We start from the raw sequence: 16,419 nt of genomic DNA, 5'->3' as shown, positions 1-16,419 counted from the left end.
AAAAACACCTCATGAAGCCAGCTCAGTTCTGGAAAAGTATTCTATGGACAGATGAGACAAAGATCAACCTGTACCAGAATGATGGGAAGAAAAAAGTTTGGAGAAGAAAGGGAACGGCACATGATCCAAGGCACACCACATCCTCTGTAAAACATGGTGGAGGCAACGTGATGGCATGGGCATGCATGGCTTTCAATGGCACTGGGTCACTTGTGTTTATTGATGACATAACAGCAGACAAGAGTAGCCGGATGAATTCTGAAGTGTACCGGGATATACTTTCAGCCCAGATTCAGCCAAATGCCGCAAAGTTGATCGGACGGCGCTTCATAGTACAGATGGACAATGACCCCAAGCATACAGCCAAAGCTACCCAGGAGTTCATGAGTGCAAAAAAGTGGAACATTCTGCAATGGCCAAGTCAATCACCAGATCTTAACCCAATTGAGCATGCATTTCACTTGCTCAAATCCAGACTTAAGACGGAAAGACCCACAAACAAGCAAGACCTGAAGGCTGCGGCTGTAAAGGCCTGGCAAAGCATTAAGAAGGAGGAAACCCAGCGTTTGGTGATGTCCATGGGTTCCAGACTTAAGGCAGTGATTGCCTCCAAAGGATTCGCAACAAAATATTGAAAATAAAAATATTTTGTTTGGGTTTGGTTTATTTGTCCAATTACTTTTGACCTCCTAAAATGTGGAGTGTTTGTAAAGAAATGTGTACAATTCCTACAATTTCTATCAGATATTTTTGTTCAAACCTTCAAATTAAACGTTACAATCTGCACTTGAATTCTGTTGTAGAGATTTCATTTCAAATCCAATGTGGTGGCATGCAGAGCCCAACTCGCGAAAATTGTGTCACTGTCCAAATATTTCTGGACCTAACTGTATATATATATTCTGTAAATTCCATATTGTATATATTGTAGTTTCTAGTGTGCCTTGGGCCGATTAAAATATATAATTTAATCTTGGGCTGTTCTGTTATCTCAATCCTGAATTCCACATCTGTGTACTCGGCGTAATAGTTATCGTAATCGATTGGTGGCAGCGAGTTTATGCCAAGGATCATTGTGGGGCAACCAGTGAGATCTGGGGAAGGTTTAGATATATTCCGTCCGCAGAGGTCGGGGGAATATATGCCTTACTCTCACCGGGAACCCTTCAATCATCGGCATAGTAGAATAGCGGCCTCCTTGCTTATTGTCGGGCAATTCCATAAGTGGCCTGACTATAAGAGGCAAGGAAAAAAAAATGCACGGTTTCGCTGCGCTGCTCAGAAAGGTAGTGATAAGGTTATTTGGGCGTTTACTGCTACCTGAGGAAGGGGGAGGTTGTACCCCCGAAACGCGTAGTGGCATGTAAATAATTAATAAAAATAAATCTACATCCCAAATAACCTTATCACTACCTTTCTGAGCAGCGCAGCGAAACCGTGCATTTTTTTTTTTTTTCCCCTTGCATCTTTATCTCCCTATGGGAGCTCACGGGGCTGCTGCTGCCAGAACCAGGATCGTACTATCCGTTTGAATCTAACACCAGGGGCTGGGGAATCACCGCATTTGTGATCACGGGACCATCCGACCCGGAGGAGGAGCTGCTATTGTCGCGGGCGGGGAGGAGGGTGTCAGCACACTACGCTCACCCCTTCTGCTCGGGTCCGGCGGCTGCGGCTCAGTGGTGGCTCGAGCTGTGGGCCGGATCCCGGGGGTTCTCGAGCGGCACTCCTCGCCCGTGAGTGAAAGGGGAGTTGTTGGGGGTGGGGATAGTTTATTGTCCGTGACTCCACCCACGGTTGTGGTGATTTCACCACCGCTGCTCAATATGGGGATCCCGGGGATGGTGATGCGGCCCTAGTCCGGACTTTCAGCGTCATCCGAGGGAGGGGGTGCAGGACTCACTCTGCTCTCCTGGCTGCCCCGCAGTTTTACATCCAGGGCAAACCACCCTCTCTCTCCACAGTGCCGGGTATACTGGACGATGTCACCCGGCATTAGGTTGCGGCCAGGATGCTCTTCAGGCAGGTGGGCATTTACATCCCGCCGGGCTACAAACACTTCGACCTCCAGGCCCGGTTCATAGATAAACCCGTAGCCCCGGCGGACATCAAACCGCCTCACCTGCCCCACGTACAGCGGTCCCCGGACACGGAACATGGCCTGGCGGAGATTCTCCTTCTCCTTGATAGCTCGGGCCACCAGCTCGGCCTTCTTCCTCTCCCTCTCTCCGATCTCCAGGCCCAGCGGTACCGGCTCCCTATCCCAATACGGCGCTGCTGTGAGCTCCGGCGCACGGGTCGGGCCCCGCGGGACATTCTGGACGTTGCCCACTGTCCCGCGTGTCCCGCGGTGTCTTGGCCTTGGGTGCTGCCTTACAGCAACAACCCGGCGCTACCTCAGCCGAGGTGTGGGGGATGGGCATAGGGGCTTTCCGCTGCTCGGCCTTCGGCTCGGAGCGGGTCATCGGCTCTGGCTCAGCGGATTTTTCATGGGATGCCTCCGGTTCAGCCTTCGGGACCTTCCACGGCAACACCTCTGGTCTACTACGGGCTCCGGCTACAGGTCGGTCCGCCTGGGCGGGGACGCTGGGTATTGCTACCGGTTGCGATGGTAGCAGGCCTAGTGGCGGGGTCACGGCCCCCGAGACGGGTGGCGAGGGAGGCAACGGGGGAAGAGGGCTTGGACCGGACCCCGCAGCCGCGATGACCGGCCCTTCCAGGGCATCGGGACGTGGGTCACTCACCCTCCCTTTCTCCGCTTCCTCCTCGCGTCTCCGCACGGTGGCTATAACGTCCGCCATGTCGGTCTCCCACTCCTCCATGAGGAGCTGCATCTTGACCTGCAGCCGTTGGTAGAGCTGCGCGGTCCGGATTTCCACCCACGCCGCGGTTCCAGGCGCGGGGGCTACGGTGTCGCGGGACGGCATCCACATGGTGACTTCTTCTTCCAGGAACAGTATGTCTGCAGAGTCCTGGCGTCCCTGCTTTTATAGCTGCAGCTACATGCAGCCAGCTGCCATCGCGTCCCCCTTAGCTCTTTCCGGCCCCTCCTCTCTCGGGGCGGGGTTTTGGCCTTCGCGCCTCTGCTACTCGAGAAGACGCTCGAGCGGGAACTTTTCGCGCCAAAGATGGCGACTTCTGAAATTTTTCAGCCGGATACCTCCGGCGGTAACAAGGCGCACCTCTACCAAACGGCAGAGCGGTAAGATCCTGTTCGTGACGCCAAGTTGTCGCGGGCGGGGAGGAGGGTGTCAGCACACTACGCTCACCCCTTCTGCTCGGGTCCGGCGGCTGCGGCTCAGTGGTGGCTCGAGCTGTGGGCCGGATCCCGGGGGTTCTCGAGCGGCACTCCTCGCCCGTGAGTGAAAGGGGGGTTGTTGGGTGTGGGGATAGTTTATTGTCCATGACGCCACCCACGGTTGTGGTGATTTCACCACCGCTGCTCAATATGGGGATCCCGGGGATGGTGAAGCGGAGCAGCCAGGTGTTGCGTTGCCTCTCCGTGGGTAGGGGTTGGTGATCCCGGGGCCCGGTGATGAGATGGGAGATGCAGGGCCTGGTGGGCGCAGGGACGCGGGGGCAGCGCTGTGCCTTGCGGCACTGTGGTACTCACTCAGCCTGAGACGTTGACACAGTTTTACGGTAAACCACACGGCTGGAAAGACGGTTCCCACGGACGGCTGCACTTGCTCTCCCAGTAGGTAACGGTGATGTCCCTCTGACCTGCACCTGATGTTTCTAAGTTGGTAGCAATGGGTTCCCACCGGTAACCCGCTCCCCGGCTTCAAGCTGGACCGGGGGAGCTCTACTTTGCCCGCACACGCTGGCCCTGAGGAACTGGTGCCTTGGCGGTGGCGGTGTTCCTCCTTAATGGTTGGACTGTTGCCTTCAATCGGGACTTGGTTGTTGGGGGATCGACGTCCCCTTCACTGACGGATTCGGCAAATTATGGCGACTCCTAGCCTTGCCGGGGTCCGAGAGGCCCCTGCCCTGGTGCTGACTGTCCTTTGCACGCTGCTCCAGACCGCCGGGTCACTACCCGTCCGCGGTCCTTCCAGGAACTCCCGAACAGTCACCCCTCTGGACAGTCACCGTCGTTGCTGACCTTGCTGACCCAGTCCTGCACACAGCTGGACCCTTCAGGCTTTCCACTCTCTTTCCTTCCTGTCACCACTTTTGCTTTCCTCCTTTACCACTTTACTTCCTTCACTCAAGCCCTGCCTGGGCTAAACTAGCTGTTTACTCAAGCTCTGCCCTGAGCTTTCTGCCTGGTTTCTCCCACCTCCAGAGCTGTGAACTCCTCGGTGGGCGAAGCCAACCGCCTGGCCCACCCCCTGGTGTGAATCAGCCTCTGGAGGAAGGCAACAAGGATTTTTGGTTAGCTTTGGTGTTCCTAACTGTGATGTAGGGTGTATTGGTGCATGACCTGTGACCCCTGGCTTGCCCAGGGCGTCACACTATCAGACGCCGGTCCGGCGGCTGCACACTGCACGTGGAAACCCCGATCGTGTGAGCAGAGTCCTGCGGAGTCAGGAGGACTGGATCCCTGCTGACAAGGAGCGGTGAACTTGCGATCCCCCTTCAATACCACTATCAGTGTTGTACCTGACGTACAACACTATCAGGTGAGTGTGCACCTCACATTGTACATACCTCGGTACATTAAGATCCCACACAGGAGCGCCCTCTCTCTCTTTTTTCATTCCTGACTATAAGAGGGGCGCTAGAAAGCGCGTCACATGCTCGGTCTGTCGTGTGGAGGAAAGGGGGCTGTAAATTTCACTTCCTACCCCCCGTTTCGTGACAGACCCCCTCCTTGCTTCCAGGCATGGCATCACCCCCTGTGAGGAGGGCAACACTACTGTGGCTCCTGGACACTGGGGTGCCACATTGGCATTGGTGGGCCCCCTGACTCCATGGGTCCAGTTGGGATTCCACCCTCAGCACTATGACCCTGATTGTGATGTGTTTACATCTGAAGTGATCATGTTTGTGAAGTTGCAACATAAAGACATATGTATGGTATATCGCAGACATAGTCATGTTTCCTGTCAATTCTCAATGTTCCATGGTTGCTCTGACATATTCTGCATTGAAATATTTATAGCCCAGAGGATCCCTATGTTAATGAGATAGAACATGGCTTAGAGGTCACTTGGCATTAGGCAACTACTCAGAAACTCTTGGAGTTTAGAAAAAGGAATTTGTAGTGAGGCGTAACCTCATTCTAGATGACAAATAAGCCCTGACAAACTATTAATAGTAATTTATATTTAATTGCTCTGCTTCCTCTTCTGCTGTCTTATTGGAAAGAAGCTATAAAGGGAACTTGTCATCAGAAAATGACCTATTGCCTGAATTTTTTCTTATACCACGATTTTTTTAATACAAAAAACTACTTTAAACATTAGGTCATTTTCTAATGCCACATTTCCTGCTAGTTGTATAAACCCCACCAAAATGCATTTTTAGACATGCAGGTTTTTGAAATGTAAATCCATCAACATCTTTATATCGTCTATCTGTTGCTAAATTCCTGAGTAATTATTGTTTCATTCATATGCAAGTGAGCGGTTAAGGGCTCTGGGTGTCACAAAAAGGTGTGATAAATTAAAATAAACAACCTCAGGTAAGTGCTCTGTCTCACCCAGAGCATGTAGTGCCTCATTTGCATATGAATTAAAAAGCTAATTTCTCAGGAATGCAGCAACAAATAAATTATATAAAGGTGTTGATGGATTTCATTTGACATATTTTCCAACAGTAAAGCTTAATAAATGGAAACATATGAGTGAGATGAGAACAGGTTGTCCCAGCAGGAGATTGTGGCAGAAACAGAGCATATGGGACAATCTTACAATGGGAACTTCATTGTTTTTGTGCCTGTCTCTCCCCTAATTTCATATATATTAGGACCTATTGTGATATTACCCCTGTATCAGATCTCCAAAACTGACAAAGGGAAGATATTTTCTCACATCTGCAGATATTTTTGATGCTCTAGAGATATCGTGATTGGTGCACAGCTCAACAAACTTTGATGGTATGTGACCAATGTCCAAAAATACCAGATATTTCCCGAAATAGAGCCAGACCACAGAATGAAAACATGACTTCTTCAGAGCTGTCTAACAGTGGCATTCGGATTTATGAGTGTGGAATTACCCACAGCTCCCTGCTCTGGTGGAAACATTGGGGGATATGTGGAAATGTGTTTGCTCAAGACTTTGTGGTTTTTATTTAATCCCGCTAAGCAAATTTGGTGAATTTTTAGAAATGGGATGTGTATAAATATGTTTTATTTTTTCCGTACAAAACCATTTAATAGAGAGGAAGAAGAGAAATAAAATCAGTGTCCACTTCTGGTGGTGAATCCATGCATCCCAGCACCTTCCTTTATTAGGATTAAGCTGTGGTTTTCTTAATCTTCTTCCTTTTATACATTGTAGAAGAAAGGGTTATTGTGGACATTTACCTTGTTCGCCCTTTTTGATATTTGGATCCTTTTGAATTTTTCCCAAAATACATTCACAATCCTCATAAGGATGATGGTTGCAACTGGTGTCTCTCTGCTATAGGAGTTTAGTAACAGGTTTTGGGTCTGAGTCTCACTTTCCCCTCTGAGACTCTGCTATTTTAAACATGTTTTCCTTTCCTTTGGCAGTTGTAGGGTTAATAGAAGTATTCCTTTCCACAGAGCTGCCACTAAGAATTTCAGAGCCCCTGACTGGCATAATTTCGGGGATCCCTTGAGACTCCACCCCAGCTCCGCCTCCATCCCTGCTCCGCCTCCACACCTCACTCGCAAGCCAATAAATGAAGCGTAAAGGGGCCCCCTTCTGTTAGGGCTCTGGACTAGAGTCCTTTTTGTCCCCCCCCTGGTGGAGGCCCTGCTTGACAGCAAGCAGGCCAATTACCATCCCATGTGTTTCCGGTTTGGGACCACTCCCAATCCCTTCATATACCCTCTGCTACTAGCAGAGATTGCCAGTTATTCTTGATTCATTAGGATTCTGGTCTTGGAGGAAGAAGTATCTGTTGTTACCCTTTTTTGCAGTTGCTGGTGTTGCTGCAGTCTTGGTGCTGACTGTAGCAGTCTGTTGTGGTGTTTTCCCTTCTCTGTCTTCCTTTTCTGGTGTGTTTCAGTGCAGCGGTGAGGCTAGTGTCCATCACTTGCCCACTCCCACACACACAGACAACGCCGCATACACACAACACACAAACACCGCGGCATACACAAATATACGCACATACCGCGCAACACACACATTGCACAAAACATACCTCCCCCCAAAACACACACACGCACCCCATAGCCAAGTCAGGGACAATTGTAGGGTCACCTCAGGGCTTCAGATTCTGGCAACATGTAAGGAACCACTGTAGGGACTGGTTAGGGGTGCAGGGTACAGCGGCAGGTAAATAAGAAGCTGCCCATATCCCCACTCACTAGCGTTAGGGCCCTCGGTTATTAAAGTGTCCCCGGTGGACCCCTTATCTTGTTGTGGTGTTTTCCCCATTTAGGTTGTGTGTATGGCCTCCACGCTGGACTCTCCCCTAGCTTTGCAGCCTGAAAGGTCATAAATTGATGTCCCTGGGCCTTAACACAAAATCTGAACAAGGTCCTTGTGAGGCAAATCCCGGGATATGAAGATGAATTATGACTCCAGTCATAATCCCTCATCACTCCCTGGCAGTGCCCCCTCCCTTCTTGTTCTCAGTGTTCCACTTACACCTCCATGGCCATCTCCTGTGATATGGAGATGAGGTGATGTGGGAACAATGGACACAGGATGACTCCCTGCCGTGACCCTGTAGTGGGGGCTGCTAGCTAATTAGCAAGGCTATGGAACTAGCCAGACAGAACGACTCCAGTAAAAAATGGTTCATATCTCGCAAGCCATATTTCCGATAAATATGGCAACCATAAAAATGGTGTCTCCGCATGCGGACGATGCTGGCACACCCTTTTTATGGGAGCAGGACATTGGGAAATGCCCCAGGCGTGATATCAGCCAATGGGGAACTGGCAGACAGGTCATGAGTCCCCTCGTTCTGTGGCTAAATTCATAACTATCACAATGAGAGCATTGGCGTCCGCCTACGACGCTCCCAGGCAAAGTTATGGCCATATCCATGTTGTGGATTTTGTCCATAACTCCAGCCAGGGGTGGAGCAGTGCTCCCTCTGAGGTCACTAAGGTAGGAGGGGACCTGGATTTGCCCAGGTTGATAACCCTACTTCGGCCATTTTCCAGTGTTCTTTTCGCTGGGGGCACGTGTAGGAAACATCTGTGGGAAGGATCCTAGAAACCTGGGTACAGCGCCCCCCTGTGGCCAGACGCAACAAGGTAACTGCTGGAACTGTGTATGCCTGTTTGTAACCCATGCTTTGATTGTAACTGTACTCTGACCTATGTATATTCTGTAGATCTCCTATTGTATATATTGTATTTTCTAGTGTGCGTTAGGCTGATTAAATTATATAATTAATCTTGGGCTGTTCTGTTATCTCGATCTTGAATCCCACGTCTGTGTGTTCGGCTAATAGTTACCGTGAAGCGGTTGGTGGCAGCGAGTTGTGCCAAGGATTATTGTGGGGAGGCCAGTGAGATTCGGGGAGGTTTTATATATTCCGCCCGCGGAGGTCGGGGGAATATATACCCTACTCTCACCGGGGACCCTTCAATAATCGGCATAAGTAGTATAGCGGCCTCCTTGCTTATTGTCGGGCAATTCCATAATTGGCCTGACTATAAGAGGGGCGCTAGAGAGCGCGTCACGTGCTCTGTCTGTCGGTCGGGAGGTATAAAGGAGGGGTGACCCCCCACTTGTTACCCCCCGATTGTGACGTACTGGTAGCCAGCGCGGGGGATTGCTGAGTGACCCCCCCGGTGGTTCGTGACAGTCCTAAAATATCATGTGTCATTTAGATTATTAATACCTCTTTTATATGGTGGAGGGACCTCTCCACCCACTATAGTAACTCCAATAAGGGGCCCCAAAGATCTTTGCTACATACATTCTGGACAAAGTTGGCCACACAGAAGAAATGATTATGAAGAAGTGACCCTACGATCTAAGCTTTGATGAGACCCAAGTAGAAGAGATAGACAAAATACAAAAATGCGTATTATTTAATGGAGAAGTCCAGAAATTGGAAAGTTTAAACTTGATTTTCTTATAATGATTTTCAACTCCTATAATTAATTTGCCATAATCATATTTTCCATTACTAGGGATGGAGTAGGGAATGTGTCAGTGCATTTCCAAGCACATTTTCCTTCTGATCTCTTAAAAATCTAGAGCCCAGTCCCTGTTGTAATGGTCACTGTATAATATACAACTTGTATGTCATAATATATAACTACAAATAACGGGAAAGAAAAGTTCTGTAATTTTTAAGGTAAGAAAATAAGACAGAAAAAAAGAGAAGACTTTTGTGATTTGGAGCCGTGTTCTAGCACTGAGCCACAGTTGACCTGTTCAGCTGTGTATGATTCATGGTCCAAAACCTCCCGCGACCCTTGTAACTTTTTGCACAATCCTCTGGAGTTCCATAAAAGAGGTTATTTACAAAGCTCATCTACACTTCTTCTGCTCGATGCAGCTGTGCTCTGCAATTTGCTTTCCTGTTTTCACTATTATATGATAGATGAGAATCTTTGTTTTTCTGATACTTGATTTTATTAACATATGTTTATTAGGATGAGTATCGTGTGTCTGCCGGGAGCATTTCACACATCATGTACACACTACAAAATTTCAAGTCCATTGCTCTAGACAGTGGTGAGCTCATAGAGGCGTAAATCTGTTTACGGGCCCAAGTCAGGGGTCACATTCATCAAACTATTAATATCCTTTGGGAGAATTGAATAAGCAATAATTGAGATTAAAGGGAGACTGTCGGCACAAAATGAGTGCTCAAACCAAGCACAGGCATTTGGAACACCCAAAGCACCTACTACAAGCCATTCAATGCACCTTCTCACTTTCTTGTTCTCCATCTATCTCAGCCCTTCTCTGGCTCCCATTATGGTAGTGTCACATCTCCACCAGAGTCTGTTCCTGCAACTTCTGCTCCTGTCACTAGGTGCTGCCATATTCCCACTGTAGGCAGTTTTGTTGATAGGGTAGGAGTCAGTATCAATAGCTCTGGGAGGCTCAGTCTCCGCCAATACACACTGGCTGACTGTGGTGGTGTGTGCCTTCCAGCTGAAGTTACCAACCCCCTCTCCAGCCAATTGGAAGGCAGCGCAAGCTTTTTATACCTACAGTTGTCTGCTGCTCCCTGCCAGATATAGCCTTGTTTTTACTTGCGATACACACTGTCTTGGTACTGTGCACACCATGCTGTTTGTCCCCTGTTTTGACCTCAGCCTCTTTTCCTGACGTTTTGCCTTCCTGCTGATTCTGTACCTTGCCTGACATCTCGGTTTTGACCTCAGCCTGTTTTCCTGACATTCCTCCTGTCTGCTGATTCTGTACCTTGCCTGACATCTCTGTTTTGACCTTGGCCTGTTTTCTGGGCTTTCTTCTTGCCTTCTGTTTTTGTAACTTGCAGACATCCTGGTTTTGACCCTGCCCAGTGACTATCCCCGTCTTTGGACTGCAGCCCTTCCATAGGCTGCGAACTCCAGGACCTTGCAGAAAATCTAGATCCCTGAATAGGGGTTAAAGAGTTTCAGGGTACCTCGGGATCCTGCTAAGTGGGCGGCTTGCCCTAGTTGGGTTCGGGTTAACCATTTTGTGTCTGTGGTCCCGGACTGCCATTACAGCTAGATCTGCCAATTAAAGTTTTGATTTTTGGTGGGTCTCAGAATAAAAGTCTGTAGTTCCTCTATGTGATTCTCCACCCCCAGAACAGTGCTGGATGTGTTATTTCACTGGGTAGAAACATGCTATGTTGTCTGAATAGTGGACAACCCCTTTAAAGAAGAGATAGATGCAAAATAAGGAGATGGGATGGTGCACTGAAAGGCTCAACCATGCCAAGGGTACTCAGAGTTCCTGGTGGGCCCCTGTGCTTCATATAGAGGGGCCCATGGCCGGTAAATGCGGTTGTTTGAATGGGCCTATGGGCTATCAAACGTCACTGCTATGCACGTAGCAGTGATGTTTAATGGCCGCCGGTTATTAAACGTCACTGCTATGTGCCTGGAACTGCTATCAGCGCGTGGTGCGTAGCTGTGACATTTAATGGCCATCACTGCTTACCGCTGTGCTGCGGAGGCTCCAATTGACTCAGCGTCAGACTGCAGAGACTGTGAGTACACACAGAGGGACACTGTGAGAGAGGTGGGGGGATGGACCACATGGAAAATGGGGGTCACAGTATTAAGAAGTGAAGGAACAGTATGTAGAAGGGGGAACAGTATGGAGAGGTAAGAACAGTATGGATAAGTGGGCACATAGGGAGTACAGTATGGATAAGTGGGAGAATAGGGGGTAGTATGAATAAATGGGAGCATAGGGGGGCAGTATGGATAAGTGGGAGCATAGGGGTGATAGTATAGATAAGTGTAAGCATAGGGGGATCAGTATAGATAAGTGGGAGCATAGGGGATCAGTAAAGATAAGTGGAAGCATAGGGGGGGTAGTATGGATAAATGGGAGCATAGGGGGGCAGTATGGATAAGTGGGAGCATAGTGGGGATAGTATAGATAAGTGTAAGTGTGACGACCTGGACCCCCAGGGGTCACAGTACACTAACATCACCCACACACCCCCTCCCCTGGGTAGGTAACACCAGTCAATCAAATCCTTGTTGCCACCCTCCAGACTTGATGTCCACACCAGGTGGGGCGGAGCCAGGTGGTTGACCCCACCCACCGAGGAGTTCACAGGCCTAGAGGCGGGAAAAGACAGAGAGAGAGTTGGAGGTGGACAGTGAAAGCGAGAGGAGATAAAACTGTTGGTGTCTGGGTTGGAGCCCAGGCACGTTCAGCAAGGTTGGCCGTCTTTAGGAGTTGGTGTAGGTCAGCGGAACCGTAGGACCGGGGTCGGGCGGTGGACCGCCGATACCGAACCGGGGAGCAGATTGAAGCCAAGCACCAGGCAGGGTACTCATACCCCGACTAGGCTTAAAGCCAACCTCTAGTCAAATTCTGATTGCAGTCTGGACCTCAGGGGTTCATTCTCAACCAAGTCCCGATTGAAGTCAACAGCCCAACCAGTACGGATAAGCGCCACCGCCAAGGGCCAGAGATCCAAAGGGCCAGCGTCTGCGGGCAAAGGGGCTCCTCCGGCACAAATACGTCGGGGAGCGGACTACCGGTGCCCAGGCATTGGAGTCAACATTCAAACACAGGTGCAGGGAAACGACAGCCACTATCAACCCATCCAGGGAAACACTGCAGCCGGCTGCGGGCCCCGTCCATCCAGCCGTTTGGTTTACCAGAGACTCTGTCCATCTGTATCTGAGTGAGTACACCAGTACCATCAGGCACCACGCTGCGTTGCACCGCGACCCTGCACCCTGCGAGCCCCATCCTACTGGAAAGCAATGAGCCACCGGGCCCCGGGACCAACAGTCCCTACCCACGGAGGGGTCAACACCTAGCTGCTCCCCGCCATCACTCCCGGGAACCCCGTCACCAGCAGCGGTGGTGCCCACCATCACCACAACCCGTTGGTGGCGTCACGAACTCTAAACAAATCCCCAATTCCCGCCTTTTCACTCGGGGGCGAGGAGCGCTGCTCGAGCCCCGGGTCCAGCCCACTCGAGCCACCGAGGAGAAGGCACCGGATCCGAGCGCGATCTCCCCGAGCAGCCCACACGATGGGTAAACCGGCCCCCGTCCTCGACATAAGCATAGGGGGATCAGTATAGATAAGTGGGAGCATAGGGGATCAGTATAGATAAGTGGAAGCATAGGGGGATCAGTATAGATAAGTGGGAGCATAGGGGATCAGTATAGATAAGTGGGAGCATAGGGGATCAGTATAAATAAGTGGAAGCATAGGGGGTATAGTATAGATAAGTGGAAGCATAGGGGGCAATATGGATAAGTGGGAGCATAGAAGGATCAGTATAGGTAAGTGGGAGCATTGGGGGGATAGTATAGATAAGTGGAAGCCTAGGGGGCAATATGGATAAGTTGGAGCATTGGGGGAACAGTATAGATAAGTGGGAGCATAGGGAGATAGTATGGAGAAGTGGGAGCGTGGATGGACAGTATGGAGAGGCAAACCTGATGTTTTCTGGTAACAACCTTACCATAGTTAAAAGAGACTCCCATAAAATTTTGTATTCGCTAAATATGTATATGTGCATGTAATGTGTGATAATATACTCAGCTACCGCTGCTCTCTCTGGTGTCTTGCGCCGGCCTCTTCCTCTCAGTGATGTTGCTGCGCTACATACAGACTCTTCGGGACACACTTTTCTGCATGTCCCAGAGGTGAATTTTTGCCTTGGGGAGGGGAAGGGGGGGGCTCATACACAATTCTTGCACAGGGGCCCTTTCCTCTCAGTGTCTGTCCCTGGCTACATGTACATAAAATAGTTTGGAGGGTGAGATCCTGCTGACAGATTCCCTTTAAAGAAGTTTTCTTGGGCTGGTCCTGTTTACACTTTCCATAAAATATGAAACATAATAACATAATAGTATAGAACTTAAGATGGAAACCATTCTCGTTATTTTAGCTCGTTAATTTCCAGTCTCTGGCCGGCGAGTGCTTGATCTGTCATTGAATACAAGACACAATTCAGTTGCATGATCCTGTTAATATTAAGTATGCAAAACGCTGAACTGCTCTGCTTGTTAACTTGACCCCACTTAATGGCTGACAGCTGGAGAGCATGTTCACTTCAGAAAATATGTTTCTAGGAAATCCATTAAAGGACAAGTGAAATATATTAACAACACTTATAGGTCATAAGCTTCTTTTCTAAAGTGCAAGTATCTATGGCGGCACACTCGCATAGACAACATATAGAATCATGCACAAGTTTGAAAATCGTATTTTATCTCCTGGAAGCAGAGAAATTGTAGCCCCCAAGTCCCAGTGCCATTTATACTACTGGTGTCCTCTTATCTTATAAAGGTCACTTTGTGCACCAATAACCTAGGTGTTGCCAATACCTCTTCCATTCCCCTAATTACTCCTTTGTTTAGAAACAAAGGTTTAATAATACGGTATAGCAGAATCATATAGAATCCTTTTCAAAATACTGAGCAGTCGATTCATCAAAATCCTGGCATAAAACATTTTGAAAAGTCTCACATTTTTGTGCACTTTGTAGTTGTGCAAAAATGTTTCAACTTTTGACGTTTTTATGCCAGGTTGAAGCAGCTCTGCCAAACATGAATGAGGAGACTGAGTGCAACAGGGTGTGTTAAATTCAGCAAAAGTGGTACAGAGTTTTATGCCAGAATTTCGACTTCCAATCCGTGACCGGAGTAGCATTCTGGGTGAGGAGCATGGATACAAATAGACGCCTTAAAGGGAATTTGTCAGATGCTTTTCTAGTACATTACTGTTATTTTTAAATAAGGGTTAAGGAGACCTTTCATGATCAGTAAGTTTTATTGCTGTACCTTTTCCTGTTATCCTGTTGTAAGCTCCAGAGAATTCAGTGTGACCTAGTAACTAGTCCAGTGTATGTAAATACAAACTGTATATGCCCTGATCCCCACTCTCATGTCTTACTTGGCATCTGTGAACTGAACTTGCACTGCTGCCCCCACCCATACTAACTCATACCTCTCACTGGTGATAGTGAATGTACTGGGAGGTGAATATGTAAATTGTACACTCTACAAGCCTGCACCAGACACTGAATTGTACAGAGCTTACAACAAGATAACAGGATAAGGTAGAACAATAAAACTTACTGATCCTGAAAGGTCTCTTTAAACCCTATTTAAAGATAACATTAGTATTGTACTAGAAAATCACCTGACAGATTCCCTTTAATGAACTTTGCACAGCCAACTCCAGTGAGCCCTTTGCTAAGGCTGATGTGCAGAAAGCCACTTTTGATCGCCTACGTATAAAATCAGAAAGGGGTACAGTATGTACCTATAAAATTTTATAGCCGCTTTATAGTAGGTCCGTATCACATAGATTTGATGTGCATGAGCTCTACAAGTTTTGTTTCATAATGTGCTTTAATGGAACATTTTTATGACATTAATTTTGCTAGATTTACATGGACTTTTAATGTATTACTTTACGAATGTGGATAAACAGAAAATAATTTTATCTGGATGGAAAAAGGCTTCTATTCATGCACCTGTGCAATCATGGATTGTGTGACAAACACTTACTGCTTGAAGGGCTTTTAGCAGCAAAATTGATGCTGGAAGTGTTTTCAGCAGCTGTCTCTCTTCCTTTCTGTATTTCTTTGAGTAACTTAAGGATTGGGAAATGAAAAAGGCAGACAAGTGATGGTAGAACTTGTGGCAAATTCACAGGGCTAAATCATTTCAATATAAATAAAAAGGAGAAAAAAATACAGCTGCAGTGTCACATGTTGCCCACAAGAGGTGCTGTACTGAAACCGAAAAATATTTTTTTTCCTGCCATCACTCATTTTTTTCTTTCAATGTTTTAATAATTTCATTTGAAATTTTGTTTATCCTCTGCATTAGATGAAAACTCCTTGAGCAAATGCCGAATGTATAAGAACTCAGACCTGACATACTCCAAAAGATCTAGTGTTTACGATGATTTAAGGGTTACTCTATTGAATACAGAGGAATCCTCCTATCTTAAAGTACTTTGGAATAAGAGCCTATGGGCAATATTCAGAGTGGCCTATCCTTACGATAGGTCATCAATGTCTGATCGGCCGGGGTCCGAAACCCCGCACCCTTGAGGATCAGCTGTTCTCGATTTCGGCAGTGGCAGCCAGAAATGCTCATTTCCAGAGCTTTTCCGTGTCCTGCTAGCGGTCATGGCCGGATACTGCACATCCACCTCTTATTCACTTCAATTGGTGGCGGATGTGCAGTATACAGCTGCGACCACTATCAGAAGATGGAGCAGCTCCGGAACCGTGCATTTCCGGCTGCCTGCTGCCGCCACCAGGACTGAGAACAGCTGATCGGCGGGGGTGCAAGATGTTGGACCTCAGCCAAACAGACATTGATGATCTATTCAATGTAAAAGTATTGGACAATCCCTTTAAAAGTGAGAATTTTATGGTAAAAAGACCCTAACATTTTTTGGGAAAAGATGGGCGATGGCCACCTAAGCTCATAGCACCCTTGCCTTCATACACTCTTTTCTCGGTGCACTGCATGTACAATCTGCTTAAAGGGGTTGTCTCACGTACGAAAGACATTTATGGCATACCCTCTCTGCTCAGAAAGAGGACATCATTGTTATAGATATCATTGAGGCCTAAGAGATTCAAGTAAATCACTTGGTGGTCAGTTCTCAAACTTCTCATTGCAGCTGCCTTACACA

General features: G+C 48.1%; 1 protein-coding gene across 1 annotated transcript in view; it reads left to right on the top strand.

Moving 5' to 3' along the window:
- The window catches only part of TTC34 (tetratricopeptide repeat domain 34), a 150,252-nt gene that overhangs the window by 129,621 nt on the left and 4,212 nt on the right, over positions 1–16,419 (top strand). The window lies entirely within an intron of this gene.

This window comes from Anomaloglossus baeobatrachus, chromosome 11 (assembly GCF_048569485.1).
Source record: "Anomaloglossus baeobatrachus isolate aAnoBae1 chromosome 11, aAnoBae1.hap1, whole genome shotgun sequence".
NCBI lineage: Eukaryota > Metazoa > Chordata > Amphibia > Anura > Aromobatidae > Anomaloglossus > Anomaloglossus baeobatrachus.
Note: the sequence above shows the minus strand (reverse complement) of the source record. Positions and strands in the feature narration are given on the sequence as shown.